At 56.5% G+C, this 13,577-nt stretch overlaps 1 protein-coding gene across 4 annotated transcripts in view; it reads left to right on the top strand.

The window, feature by feature from the left end:
- PRDM11 (PR/SET domain 11) overlaps positions 1-13,577 on the top strand; it is an 82,004-nt gene that overhangs the window by 41,333 nt on the left and 27,094 nt on the right. The window lies entirely within an intron of this gene.

Genomic DNA, 13,577 nt, shown 5'->3' with positions numbered 1-13,577 from the left:
GCCTGGAAGAGGGGCAACCGGGAAAGAATCCGGCTCCCCAACCGGGACTAGAACCCTGTGTGCCAAGCGTCGCTAGGTGGAGGATTAGCCTATTGAGCCACGGCGCCGGCCGAAAATCTTTTTTCTTAACTCTCTGTTTCTTTTATTATTATTTTAATTTATTAGAGAGGCTCAGAGGGAGGGAGAGAGATAGCGAGAGCAAGCTCCTATCTGCTGGTTCACTCCCCAGATGGCCATATGGCCAGGGCTAGGCCAGGCCAACCCTGAGAGCTCAGAACTCATTCCAGGTCTCCTGCGTCTTGGCAGGAACCCAGGAGCTGAGTGATCACCGGCCCCTCCCAGGGTCTCCACTGGCAGGAAGCTGGGGTCAGGAATCGGAGCTGGGTGTTGAATCCTGACACAACATGTGAGACATGGGCGTCTTACAGTTGGGCTGGACACTCACGCCTCGGTGAGCCGTCAGCTGTGCCAATGTCGAGCTCTGCGGGGGAGCTCTGAGAGAGGAGGAGCCCCCATGCACCCTGCTTCCAGGTACCCCTGCTCCTCACACCTCCCGGCCTTTGCTCTGTCTCTGTACAGCTGCACACACCACACACACACACACAGTCTCGTCACAGCTCCCGCCTCTGCCCCTGTCATGTGAAACCGTCACAGACTATCCCCACGCGCAGACGTGGGAGCGTGGCCGCGTCCCGATGACAGGTCACTGCTGAGCGCTGAAACGGGCACTTCATACACACTGGAAGTGCATGTAAATGAAACTACCTGAAAATAATATTTTCCCATCGTTGGAGAAAAACAAATAAATGCCCAAGCGTCCTTGGGCCTGAGGCTATATGAGAACAGGTGCAGAGGAGCTAGCTGTCCACAGCCTGTGGCCCCCGGCCCGGGGCAGCCCTGCCTCAAGGACAGGCCTGGTTCAGCCGGGGTCTCCAGCAGCCCCGAGTACTGGCCCTTAGCTTCCCCTGGCCAGGACTCAGCACCGTAGCTCGCGAGGGTCATCACGGCTCCTTAGTCTCCTTTCTTCCTCGAGGGTCCCTGGTGCTGTTTTTCTTCTCTGATGTCGGCACTGCTGAAGACTCCAGGCCAGTGGCTTGTAGAAAGTTCCACCATTTAGATTTGTCTGCTCGTTGTCTCGTGATAGATTCAGGTCCCACGTGTTTGGCACAGGCGATATTGTGTCTTTCTCACTGCCTGGTGTCTGGAGGCGCATGGTGTTAGTTTGGTTCGTCATTTACCCGATAGTTTTGGTGACTATGGATGATTCTTGTCCGTGCCAGTTACTGCTTACTGTTCGTGCTTTCCAAAGATTTTCCTATTGCTTCCATTCCTTCTCCATTTATTGCTTGACACTGTTCTGTTTCAAAAAAAATTTGACCTCCTCTGTCGCTCCCCCTCTTCATGGAGGAACGACACTAAACCCTGCGTTGTTCTTTTGTCTGCTCGGCCCTTCCCGGGTTTGCTGCTGGTTCTTCCCGGGTTGGCTACCGTCCCTTCCACCTCCGTGGAAGGGCGGTTCCCCCTGCCACTTTCCCCACTTCCGCGGAGGAGCGGCACACCGCCGGCCGGCTCTCTCGGGGGCTGCACAGGTGTTCCTCTTAGATGTTCCCGGTGCATGTTGTCTCTCTCCTCCTTTATAGTCCTCTTCCACCAATCCCAACTCTGCTACCCACACGCCGAGTACGCTGCTCTCCTCCAATCAGGAGCAGGTCCTGCTGTTTATTGGTTGAACTGGAGGCAGCTGTGTAGAAGCTGTTTCCTCCTCTCCCAGCGCCATATTGTGGGAGAGCAGATGCATAGAATAAGTCTTAATTCCAGTAACTTAGTCTAGTCCGGGCTGCTCCCAGTTGCTCCCCACACTCCTCTACCTTCCCGCCGATTTAAAAACCACTTCCAGTGTCCACATAGACTCTCCAGTTCTTTTCTGTTCAGTGTGCTGTGGGCCATTTCAGTCATTGTTCACCTTGATGTTGAAATCGCCCTGGGCCTGGCCCGTGGGAACTCTTTCAGACTGGGTCCTCATCCTCTTGTGGCGGGATGATCTCAGTTCTTATCTCACGCTGAAGAATATCCACTCGGGACTGGGATAGTGAGTAAGGCGAGATTTACTGAAAGCGAGAACCTGCCGCACCTGTCAGGAGGGGGCTCCAAGGGAGGAGTCACCAAAGAAGCTGGTTCCGGCTTTTTTATACACGAGGCGCTCTCTGATTGGCCCCTTACTGAAACGTGAGTACAGATTTCACCAATCAAGGGGAGGAGTAAAATAATAGCTGATCAGAAGACAGGAGTAACTACCAATCAGGAGGCCAGAATAACAGCATGGGATCAGACCCCTCTTAACATCGGAAGCATTAAATAGGCTCTGGCTGTGTAGCTGTTTTGTAAATAATTGGTTATTAAGTCCTACAACAAGCCAGGGAGCTCCTCCCGAAACATCTCCTATGCCGGTGGACCAGTCCTGACCGAGGCGGAGTCTGCAGTTCTCAGGATCTCAGAGAGTGGATGCTGAGCTGGCCCGGTGTCCCCAGGAGGGCCCAGGCTCTGACCGGCCCGTCCTCACCCCTCCCCCGGCCCCCGGCGGCTCTGCTGCAGCTGCCTCTCACTCGTGTTGTGTCCAGGCTCACGGAATGCCAGAATTGCATTCATTTTATTTTAACAGTTCAGAAAAAGATAATAAACACAAAGCCAGGTCAACACAGAATTGCTTTTTTTTTTTTTAAGATGTATTTATTTTACTTGAAAGTCAGAGTTCCACAGAGAGAGAAGGAGAGGCAGAGAGAGAGAGGTCTTCCATCTGTTGGTTCACTCCCCAATTGGCTGCAATGGCCGGAGCTACACCAATCTGAAGCCAGGATCCAGGAGCTTCTTCCAGGTCTCCCACGTGGGTGCAGGAGCCCAAGGACTTGGGCCATCTTCTACTGCATTTCCAGGCCATAGCAGAGAGCTGGATGGGAAGTGGAGCAGCTGGGACTCGAACCAGCGCCCATATGGGATGCCTGCACTGTAGACGACGGCTTTACCTGCTGCGTCATAGCGCTGGCCCAACACAGAATTTCTTATAACTTGTCAGCAGCCTTAAACCAAAACAGGGATAAGCATGAAGCCTTGTAGTTAAGCCCTCCCCTCCCGCCCACCCGTCGCAGATCAGGGCACCTGGGTTTGACACCTGCCGTGGCCCTGACTCCCGCTTCCTGCTGGTGCAGACCCTGGGAGGCAGCGGAGAGGGCTGAGTTCCTGCCACTCCCGTGGGAGACCTGGGTGGAGTTCCCGGCTCCCAGCTTCCACCGCGCCTCTCCCTTGGCCCTTGTGCCGGGCACTGTTGTTGCACGGAAACCACATAGCTGATTATAAGGCCAGTGTGGCAGGGACAGCCAGGGCGCCGATTCCTGCGTGTGTGCGATGCCAGTGCTTTTTCACACTGCGAGCTAGCTTTATTGTCCACTCTTTGTCTCTGTGTGAGACCCTGGGAAAGCTTGTGTTAATGTTAACTGCCCCACGGTCCCTAGGCCTTTATTTAGCCAGAATCTAACAGTGACCTGTTAAGGTTACAGCTTGGCTCCCAGCGAGTGGCAATAACTGGTGTTGCCTGGTCAGCTGTTCCCGGGGAGGCGGCTGCCTCTGTGTAGTGCCACAGGAGAGGGCTCCGCGAGGCCGGCTGCGGGAGTAGCGAGCTGAGGCTGTGCGGACCACGCGGTGTCTGTGGCGGGTACAGGTGTTTTCTGGCTTCTGCGGGTTCCGGTTGACTGCAGTCCCCCGTGGAGCCCCCTGTGTGGTCAACCTTGGCCTGGCAGATCTGGCGAGGCTGTGCCGGGCGGCCTGGAGCCGGAAGCTCTTCTGCGTTTCAAGACGCCATGTGCATCGTGTTCGGTAACATCCCCCAGCCACGCAAGTCACGTGGCTGAGCGCACCGGCAAGGAGCCGAGGGATTCAGCCGCCCGTGGAATGGAGACAGTGCAGAGTCCCTGGCAGAGGCTGTGATGGGGCTGGGTGAAGAGCTGAGGCTGAGAATTCACTGGCACGGGTGCCAGCTGGGGCAACACCCCGGAAGTCATGGTGATTCCCTTGGATCGAATCATTTTTTTTTTTAAGAAAATGAAAACATTGGGGCCAGCACTGTGGCAAAGCAGGTAAAGCCGCCACCTGCAGTGCTGGCATCCCATGTGGGCACCAGGTCAAGTCCCAGCTGCTCCACTTCCTCTCTGCTATGGCCTGGGAAAGCAGTGGAGGATGGCCCAAGTCCTTGGGCCCCTGCACCCACATGGGAGACCCCGAAGAAGCTCCTGGCTTCCGGCTTTGGATTGGCACAGCTCAGGCCATTGCGGCCATCTGGAGAGTGAACCAGCGGGTGGAAGACCTCTCTCTCTCTCTTTCTCTCTCTGCCTCTCTGTAACTCTGCCTTTCAAATAAATAAATAAATATTTTTCTAAAATGAAAACATGGACTTACGAATTTCTAGAACATTCAGCTCTTGAGATCATGTTCAAAGACTGTCGTGTGGGAAGCGCTGGTTTCCAGCCGGCGCCGTGGCTCTGACGGCCCGGGAGTTGGGGGTTCCCGGTGTGTACACGTTCCCCACAGAGACGTCTGATCTGCGCTCCCTGAACCCAGGTTGGCACCCTGTGCCCCTGTGGGTCCTCAGCAAATGCTGCCCGCGGCAGAGTGACCACAAGAACCACAAGAGTCCCAGCCACCGCGACAGCTGCCATTTACCGCGTCCCAGACGATGTGTGCGTCTCATGCCCTGGTGCTCCCACAGTAGGGCTGGGGGTCATGGCCATTGCCTCCTCCGTACAACAGGCAACTTGGGCGTAAGAGGCTGAGGGTGTACGGCTGACCGTGGGGCTAAACTTGGAGCCAGAGCTCGGCTCACCATCTCCCAGCCCGAGCTGTGCACATCCGGGGGCGCCCACGTGGTATCCCCTCGGGCGTCTTCCTGTGGGCCTCTCCTGGGAACACTTGGCGTGGGGTGTGAAGCTCAGTCCTCTCCCTGCTGTAGTTGCTGCTGTGTGACCTTCGACAGATTTGATCCTTTTAACAGCTTTATTGAGATGTAACTCACGTGCCATGGAGTTCACCCATTTAAAGCGTCAGCTTGCATGGGTTTTAGTGTAGACACGGATAGCTGCAGCCATCACCACAGTCCATTTTAGGTTAGTTCTTCCCCTTAAGAAGAAATCCCAGGGCTGGCGCTGTGGCGCAGTAGGTTAATCTTCTGCCTGTGGCGTCAAAATCCCATATGGACGCTGGTTCAAGTCCCAGCTACTCCACTTCCGATCCAGCTCCCTGCTATGGCCTGGGAAAGCACTGGAGGATGACCCAAGTCCTTGGGCCCCTGTACACACATGGGAGACCCGGAAGAAGCTCCTGGCTCCTGGCTTCAGATCGGCACATTTCCAGCTGTTGCGGCCATCTGGGGAGTGAACCAGCAGATGGAAGACTTCTCTCTCTGTTTCTCCCTCTCTCTGCCTGTAACTCTGCCTCTCAAATAAATAATAAATAAAATCTTGGAAAAAAAAAAAAAGCAATGCTGTCTCTTTCAGCAGCTGTTTCCCTCTGCCCCTCCCCCCAGCCATGGCAGCCGCTGCTCCACTTTCCCAGTGTGCCCCGCTGTCCTGGGAACACGCTCACATGGTGCATGGCCTGTTGTGGCTGGCGCACCGTCTCTCTGGTTATTGGAGGAGAGTGGTCCATGATGGATGTGCAGGTTGTGCACTGAACAACTGCCTAGGGTGCTTCTCACGTCAGTTAACCGCTTTCCTGTACCACGTTCACCTGGTTTCAAGCTTGTTTCTCTCCAGCTTACATTTGTGCTACCTCCTCGATCTCTTTCCCACCCGTGCCCAAGAACGTTTGTGGAAATTGCAACTAAGATGGGATTCAGGCCGGTCTCTCTGATGGCCGCTTCTCGGGCTGCTCCCCAGGGGCCTGTTCTGGAACTTGACCGTGGCCTCTGTCTTCACCAGCGAGCACTCCCCTTGCAGAGGAGGGAGGCCCTGTGCCATCGGGGCTGGGGGCGGGGGTGGGGGAGGGGACGCATTGTTCCTAAGGCTGGCTCCCTACGCGGGACGTCATTTCCAGGCAGAGCCAGGGGCCTGTGACGGGAAGGACTGGCTGGGCTGGTTACAGGGCTCCCTGCTCTGAGGTCCCTGGGCTGCCTGCCGTGCGGGCTCCACCACCTGCCGGAAGCGTGTCTTTGGGCCTCGCCACCTGTTTCCGCCAGTCCCCTGCACAGTCTGATGTCGAGAGTGGGTGTGAATCAGTGTCTGTCACAGGCCTGGTGCCGGCAGGTGATGGACAGGTCACAGGCCGCCGTGTGGTCCTCTGTTCCTTCATGTGTGCTTCAGGCAAAGCTGTGGCTGGAGAAAGAGAGAGAGAGAGAGAGAGAGAGAGAGAGAGAGAGAGAGAGAGATAGATAGATAGATAGATCTTCCCTCCACTGGTTCATTCCTCAAATGCTCATGACACCTGGGACTGGGCCAGGCTGAAGCCGGGAGCCAGGAGCTCAATCCAGGTCTCGCACGTGGGCGGCAGGGGCCCAGCCAAGTGAGCCTCCCAGGGTGCGCATCGGCAGGAAGCCGGGGCAGAGGGAAGGGAGCTGGGACCCAGCCAGGCCTCCCGAGTGGTGTCTTGCCCACTGCACCAAGTGCCTGTCCTATACCGGCCTTTGTAAGTACTGAGTTCCAGGCTCCTGGCTTTAACCTGGCCCAGCCCTGGCTGTCATGGGCGTTTGGGGAGGAGATGAGCAGGTGGAGGATCTCTGTCTCTGCCTCTCATATAACATGAAAAATAAATAAATAAAGGAAGCAGACCCTGCCATTTATGAAGCTGAATGAACGCAGAGGCCAGCGGGCTATGCGAGATAAGCCAAGCACACAAGCGGAAATACTGCCTGATGTCTCTTAGCTGTGGGATCTCGGGTCATGGGACTCCGGGAAGCAGAGCGGCCGATGGCGATTCCCAGGGCCTGGGAGGGAGGAGGTGGGGGCGCTGGTCAGAGGCACAGGCACAGTTTCAGTTCTGCCCGGGGCACCGGGCCCAGAGATCTAGTGCCCAGCATGGCACCCTGGCAGCGACACCGTGTTATGCTGAAGCCCACACTGCACGGTGGATCATATGCGATGTGCCACCACCGTACTCTTCCTCCTCCTGGTGATGTGGCAGACTGTGGTGATGCTGTCACAGATGTAGACTGTGTTTTGTTTTTTTTTTTTAAGATTTATTTATTTGAAAGACACAGTTATAGAGAGAGAGAGAACCAGAGAGAGAGGTCTTCCATCCGCTGGTTCACTCCCTCAAGTGACCACAAAGGCCAGAGCTGTGCTGATCCAAACCCAGGAGCCAGAAGCTTCTTCCAGGTCTCCCACGCAAGTTCAGGGGCCCAAGGACTTGGGTCTTCTTCTACTGCTTTCCCAGGCCATAGCAGAGAGCTGGATCGGAAGTGGAGCAGCCAGGACTAGAACCTGCACCCATATGGGATGCTGGTGCTGCAGGCTGGGGCTTTAACCTGCTGCACCAGAGCGCTGGTCCCAGATGTATGTTTTTTAAATCAATGGGTAAATGGATGCTTTTTAATTTTCCTTTTTTTTAAAAAGAGAGAGAGAGAGAGCTTCTGTCTACTGGTTCATTCTCCAGATGCGCACAGCAGCTGGGGCTGGGCCAGGCTGAAATTAGGAGCTCAGAAGTCCATGCAGGTCTCCCACATGGGCAAGTCCTTGAGCCGTCACCTGCTGCCTGCCAGGGTGTGCGTTAGCAGGAAGCTGGAACCGGAAGCAGAGCCGGGACTCAAACCCGGGTTTGCAAAATGGTGCACGCGCATCCCAAGTGGTGCCTTAACTACTGTGCCCGACACCCACCCCCACGGGAATGTACTTCCAGCCAGGCTCATCCGGTTGTGTGTGCGGCTTTCTATAGGTCAATGATACCTTAATGAAGTGGCTTTTTCAAAAAAGGAGCTCGCTTAACAGTCGTTGCAGAGCAATAGAAGGAAGCACTGGTGTCTTATCAGTTGAATCAGCAGCTGGGCGCCCTTGTGGTTCTGCACCCTTAGGAGGTCATACTCACGTTCCAGCGGTCACAGCGCGCCGCCCACATCTTAAGAGATTTCCCGACGCGTCCTGCAGCACCAGGTTAGGAACCCGAGGGAGGCCGCTGTCCAGCTGAAAGGTCCTTCATTTGCTATTGCTGGACGTGGCCAAGGCCAGAGTTCAAGTTCAAGATCAGGCCGGCCTCTTTAGCTCTCTGCTCTTCAGTCAGCCCATCGGAGAGCAGCTGGAGAACAGGGGCGCCACTGTCGCCCTCCTGGAGTTTCTGGGGAAGGCCCATCCGATGTGTGGGTGAGCCGTGGGCATGTGGATGGCCTCATGGGTCATTTTTGTGACTGCTTTGTTCCATGAGGAGGTGCAGGGTTGGAGAGCAGCTCGCTTGACGGATCTGGTGCGTTCCTGGAAAGTTGCATGCAACTCGGTTGCTTCGAATCCCAGCGGTAGGTGTGGCGGCACTGGCTGCCCCAGCGCGGAGGCGAAGACGACTCGGGGTGGAGCGCTCCTCCTTGTGAGGCGCTACCTGTGTAGCTCCAGGGTGCTGAAGGCAGAGGCGGGACCGAAAGTCCTGGGCTGGGCATGGGGGTGGGGTCTCAGAGGGGCTGGGTCAATTCCAATGGGGTCATTAGAGAGTGTTGGGGCTTATGCATTCCCCCTACAGAGAGCTTAAAGTGTGTGCTGTACCATCAGAGACTGAACTTGAACTCCAGCCCCTCCAAGTACCCCTTCCACGGCCTGGAGCAAGTTACCTAAGGACCCCAAACCTCAGCTTCCTCCCCTGTAAGGTGTGAGTGATCCCGCACTGTGGTGTCAGTCGAGAGAGAGAGAATGCACTGGCGTATCCGGGTGCCCGGCACAGTGAAGTGGCTCCCTGAGTGACAGCTATGGCCGATGTTTCATTATTGCCATTTTCATTCGTTATTGCCGCGGTCGCTTGTGGACGGCGTGGGACCCAATGGGCCAGCACTCATGCTTTGTATTTTCTCTGAGCATCCGTCCACGTGGACATGTACGACCTTGGTCTTAGGATTCGAAGGTCATTTAGGACAGATTTCTACCTGGGGGCGGGCAGAGTCCTCTCTTCACCCCTTCCCCGCCCCCCACAGCAGGTCCCCTTTGGTTATCCCCAGCGGCGGGAAGCTCACCACCTCTCAGGCTCGGGGCGGTTCTGCTTGCTTGCTCTGTGGCCAGGCAGGCCTCTGTCCCCCTGAGTGCCTGCCCGGTGTGGCCGGCCTTCCCAGCGTGTTCAGCGACTCTGCCTCCTCCGGGCCATCCTTCTCTGGGCTAAGGGGACCCCTCCCCACCCCTCGCCATCTGGCTGCCCTTGTCTGGTCAGGTCCCGTTTTTTTCTTCTTGCAGCACTGCTCAGAGCTTCTGGAATGGTCCAAGAAGTACTAGGTTCAGAGAGGCCAAGGAGGTGGCCTTGAGAGAGAAGATGAGAAGGCTGGGAGACCGGCCTGCGGGGCGCTGGTCCCGAGCATCTGGTCATTATTGCGCCTGTCTCAGTCCCAGGACTGGAGGTCCCCGGGGTGGCCCAGGGCCATCAGTGAGGGGCCCCCGGGTTTGCAGGCCCTGCCCGCCCCCGGCACCCTGCATAGAACATGACCTCCTTTTTCAGTGTAGACTCTATAGCGCCCAGGGGGCTCCCCGGCTGACTCCTCCCAGGGCCGTGCTACAGCCCTCACAAGTTCCCATCCCAGTGCCGACTGCGGCCGCCCTACCCCGCCCCCACCTGCGCTTTCTGAGCGTAAAGGTACCATCTGCCCGGAGCCCTGGTTTATCCCCAGATCTTGTCACTGTCATGTTTGCTGAATGAATGAATGCTTGTTCTGAGAATCCTGATTGGTGGGTGTTGGGGTTTGGGTCTTGCTTTGAGAATCCTGATTGGTGGGTGTTAGGGTTTACATTACTGTATGTTAATATCAGACTTTTAGCATTAATGGGTTGAGGATGGAGCTCAGCCCAGCCGTGGGGTCTGAAGGTGGGGCCTTGGAAAGTGATTGGATTGGAGGGGGTCGTTAGGGTGGAGCCCTGTGATTGACAGGGACTCAGAGTGGTTTTGAGAGGCCATGTGGAGGGGAGACAACCAGGGTGCCCGCTGAGCTTGAGGCTGGCTGCGAGGTTCCCTCCCAACACAATGCCCCCTCTGCCACCCTCGTCAGATGCCGGACCAGCAGGGCCGCCCAGTCTGAGACTGGGAAGCTCTAAAACTGCCAGATGGCGTAAACCTCGCTCCTTCCCGAGTGCCTTCTCTCGGGTGTTGTAGCTCAGCCAGTGCAGAGTGGGTGAGTACAACGGGAGAGACCACCCGAGAAACACCTCCTCGGAAAATCTCCGGGCTTGGCCCAGCGACACAGATCTTAGGCGGCTCCCGACCCTCCCAGCTGCAAAAGGCTGATTGGAACCCGGTGTCGCCCTGCCCGGCTCCCACCACCCAGAAGTCAGTAACAGTCACAGTGCTAGTTGTGGCCATTTCCTGTGTTGTGACCACAGTGTTGCAAGGTTTCGTCCCATTTCACAGATAGGGAAACTGAGGCATGGCCAGTGAAGCCACCTGCCCACCGCCACTGGGCTTGTTGGAGGGGACACTGAAGTTCTCCTCAGATCCTCCGACCCCACCACGTGCTCCTCCTGCTGGCTTCAGGACCCTAGGGGGCGCTTGTCCCCGGGGAGAGAGAGCCAGCCGAGCTGATGCTGCAGGCTGGTGAGTGTTGGAGTGGTTCAGGGTTCTAGGCGACTCCGGGGAGGACCCTGTGGGCTGGAGCGAGCGTCCTCCAGGCAGTGTCCGGTCTCGTAAACAGACGGGGAAGCAGAAGCGCCTCCACCCTGCCCGTTGCCCTCTTCTGGTGGAAGCAGCGTTGCGTTTGCAATGTATCTCCTAGACTTTCTGTGCTCCTCAACCGGAGCATGCGCTGTGCGGCGAGTGTTTGACCACCTGCTGGGGACGCTCACCGGGGACTGCAAGCCAAATTCCATGTTGCAAAGACTCCCACCTCAGCCCATTTCAGGGTACTCTCATGAAACCACCGACTTTGGAGCTGCAAGGACCACAGTGCATGGGCACAGTTGATGACGGTGGTCCCAGAAGCGTAGGGGATGGGAAAAGGTGGTGAAGCAGGAGAGAGTGGTAGCTTCTTCAGAAAGATTTACTTATTTATTTGAAAGAGCTACTGAGAGAGGGAGAGGAAGAGAGAGAGAGACAGAGACAGAGATCTTCCGTATACTGGTTCACACTCCAGATGGCCACAATAGCCAGGACTGGGCTACACCAAAGCCAGGAGCCAGGAGCTTCTTCCAGGTCTCCCACATGCGTGACAAGGACACAAGCACTTGGGCCATCTTCTGCTGCTTTCCCAGGCCATTAGCAGGGAGCTGGATCAGAAGTGGAGCAGCCGGGACTTGAACTGGCACCCATAGGGATGCTGGCATCACAGGCAGAGGCTTTACCCACTATGCCAGAATGCCGATCCCTTGAGCATTACCTTTTAAAAGGATATAATACGTTTAAATCATTTGGTTTTTAGTAATGGCTGTATTTAACAACTGATTCAGAAACACCCTGAAAATGTAATCCTTATTAGTGATCAGTGCAAGCCAGCCCCGTGATACCACTCATTTCCTTTTTACTAATATATTTACCTTGTAGAAGCTCTTGCTCCCCATTTAACTTACGCTTTGCTTAAAAAGCTCTTCATCCGGCCGGCGCCGCAGCTCACTAGGCTAATCCTCCGCCTAGCGGCACCGGCACACCGGGTTCTAGTCCCGGTCGGGGCGCCGGATTCTGTCCCGGTTGCCCCTCTTCCAGGCCAGCTCTCTGCTGTGGCCAGGGAGTGCAGTGGAGGATGGCCCAAGTGCTTGGGCCCTGCACCCCATGGGAGACCAGGAAAAGCACCTGGCTCCTGGCTCCTGCCATCGGATCAGCGCGGTGCGCCGGCCGCAGCGCGCCGGCCGCGGGGGCCATTGGAGGGTGAACCAACGGCAAAGGAAGACCTTTCTCTCTGTCTCTCTCTCTCACTGTCCACTCTGCCTGTCAAAAAAAAAAAAAAAAAAAAAAAAAAAAAAAAGCTCTTCATCCAATCACTCATTCATTGGCTCCACAGTGGCCTCCCACGTGTGGCGCACTGTTAGGAACGGGGCCACCATTGTGGGCGCGGTGGCCCTGCCCTTTGCCTTCCTTAGCTCCCAGTGTGGTGGGAGAGACGGTCCATGAGCAGACCAACAGGTAGGCAGGGCCCGTGAGCCACGTATGCGCTTGCTGGCGCTGGGGTTCTACAGGAGGACCAGTGATAGGGAGAGAGGGAGAGAGCACAGGGCAGTGGCAGGGAGAACTCGCTACAGGTTCAGGCCGTGGGTGGGGTCCTCCCTGGCGCCAACCACATCCAAGACCCCGAAGGTAGGCAGGAGCCCGGCATCCAAGGCGTAGTGGGGCTGAGTTGGCAAAGGTGCCATCTGCTTGGGCAGGCCCATGTACAGACCCGCGTGCTGTCCTGTACACTTGATGGACAGTGCTCCTGGGAGTGGCCGTGGGCAACCCTGGAGGCAGCAAGGGGAGGAGAAGGAGTTAGAGGCTAGTGAGGGGCTTCACCTGCTTCTGGGGGCTTTCCTGAAGCCAAAGGAGAGAGCGATGTGGGATCAATCTCACTGGTGTTGGCTTCTGTGGGTTGTAGCCACTGAGCACGGGGTGTCGGCTGCTGTATGCTCTATCATTCAGGAATGCCTTGACTATTTCATGGTCAATACCTTTTTCTTTAAGAATAGGGAGAGGAGGGTCTAGGCAGTGGAGCTCAAGTTCAATGTTAAGGCTCAGGCGTCTTGGCTGCAGGAGAGTGACGGGGGCAGAGAGAGGCCCAAGGTCGGTCAGAGAGGCAGGCAGGGACCAGGGACTGGGCTGCAGCCCTCTGTGTGGGACCACAGATTGTGATCTGGCCTGGCCGATGTGGACAGAAGATGACTCTGCCGCTTCGAGCAGAAGGCTGGGGGAGGGGTGGCTGAGACCGGCACGAGCGGGGTTGCTTGGGAGCCTAAGCTTGTGAGAGGTCTGTACTTGGCCATAGTCAAAGAGAGAATTAGCGAACTGGAAGAGCGTCCTGAGGAAATTACCTAGCAGGGTGCAGCGAGCACAAGACAACCATGGGGTTAGGCCAGGGAGGGCCCGGCCTGCTGCTCCCCTGCCTGTGGGATAGAGAGCTGCCGACCTCAGGGCACCGCGCCACTGAGCTAGCTTGTCAGAGCTCATCAAGCTGCACGTGCTGTGGCAGTCACACCTCCGGGAAGTTACTGGAAGGGTGAGCACAAGGGGCAGGTGCCCCACGCTCACTATACCTGGGTTGCGTTCCTGGCTCTGACTCCTGACTCCAGGGCCCAGCTGAACACTGGGTTAACAGGGATGGTGAGACAGAGCTGTTTTCACAAAGAAAAGCCGGCCCCATCCCAGACCTCGGGGATGTGAACATTTGGAGGTTGGGCAGGGGAGGGGCCCTCTCCCATCCCACCTGCCCAGTCCTGTGGGTGGCCTCTGTCTCCCGTAGAGTTTTTATA

The sequence above is a fragment of the Oryctolagus cuniculus genome, chromosome 1 (assembly GCF_964237555.1).
Source record: "Oryctolagus cuniculus chromosome 1, mOryCun1.1, whole genome shotgun sequence".
Lineage (NCBI taxonomy): Eukaryota > Metazoa > Chordata > Mammalia > Lagomorpha > Leporidae > Oryctolagus > Oryctolagus cuniculus.
Note: the sequence above shows the minus strand (reverse complement) of the source record. Positions and strands in the feature narration are given on the sequence as shown.